The following is a 1,302-nucleotide window of genomic DNA, read 5'->3' on the forward strand; positions in this document are numbered from 1 at the left end:
AAAAACACTTAATTTAAGGAAATTTTTACTTATTTCTAGATCGTTTTTGCAGTGCTGATTGCTGTCATTGCCTGTGCAGATTTATGGGATGAAAAATCTCTTAAAAGTTCTTTACTTGTAGTAATTTCCTAAGAACTGAGCCTCAACACGCACCTTTATTATTTGAACAGCATGTTTTCTTGTCTTTCCTGTTTTTAAAGGTAAGAGGAAGAGATTGGACTCTGTGTGCCACATGTTGTACCCCAGATAGCACACTAAGAGTGGATCAGTTGGAAAAAAAAACAAACAATCTAGTTGGTTAAATCAATTTTGATTAATTTAAACAATATATTGGTCAAAAACCCACCAAACCATTGATTTCAAATCAACCAATTTAAATTATTAACCCAACAACCAATAAAGATGGTAAGTGATGGTTCACTGATCTGACTGTTCGGCTTCAGTAAAGCGTTCTGTGACTGTGATGTGTTCAAGTACAGTATGCAAATCCGGGCTTTAACTGTGGTTGGTATTAACTATTAGTAAATTCCAGGAAAAGTTAGTGATGTTGGATGTAGGAGTTATTCCTGCAACTTAAGGGTTGAGGGTTCAATCCCTGGTCCTGGCTTTGAATATTTTTTTACAATAATTAGCCAATATTTTCCTCAAAGTGACCAATTTGAATTGGTTTGTCCTTTTACCAACATAGATTGGTTAAAAAAACTAATTAAATATTGGTTGGACGCAGAACTATCAACCAGATTGGGAAAATTCAACCAATCTGTTTGTGTTGACTAAACTGTTTTAGGGTGCAGGACGTTCTGGGTAGTTAATTCAAAGTATAAAAAGAGAAAGAAAATATCCGCTTATGTATTAAATTGGAAGGAGAGCGACTAAATGTGCTAAATCTTTTCTTGACATTCCTTTTTCTCCCCCATTGATTAATTCCACATATTTTAAGGAATGTAATTTTCTACGTTCATCAGTGAAAAAATCAATTAATATACCATATTTACATTAAGCAGGTGAAATAAAAGTTCATTTTACATTTAGGCTTTTTACAGGTTATAANTTCGGTATTAATTATTTTCCTGCTTTATGTGTCAACGGGTTGCTAGGCAACAGAACGTACAGGCGGTAAAAGCCGTGGAAGGCTGGACCTGTTTGAATTCACAGCCAAAACTCTTCCGGTCTCCTTATTTTCAAGGACTTCCAAGGATCCAGTCCAGGTAGACGCGTCCTTGGAGGACGCAGCCCATGAATTCAAACACAGCCTCATCTAGTGACTACGGATGATCACTACTTTTGGAGGTGCATTGTGGG

The sequence above is a fragment of the Cyprinodon variegatus genome, unplaced genomic scaffold (assembly GCF_000732505.1).
Source record: "Cyprinodon variegatus isolate N-32 unplaced genomic scaffold, C_variegatus-1.0 Scaffold867, whole genome shotgun sequence".
NCBI classification, from domain to species: domain Eukaryota; kingdom Metazoa; phylum Chordata; class Actinopteri; order Cyprinodontiformes; family Cyprinodontidae; genus Cyprinodon; species Cyprinodon variegatus.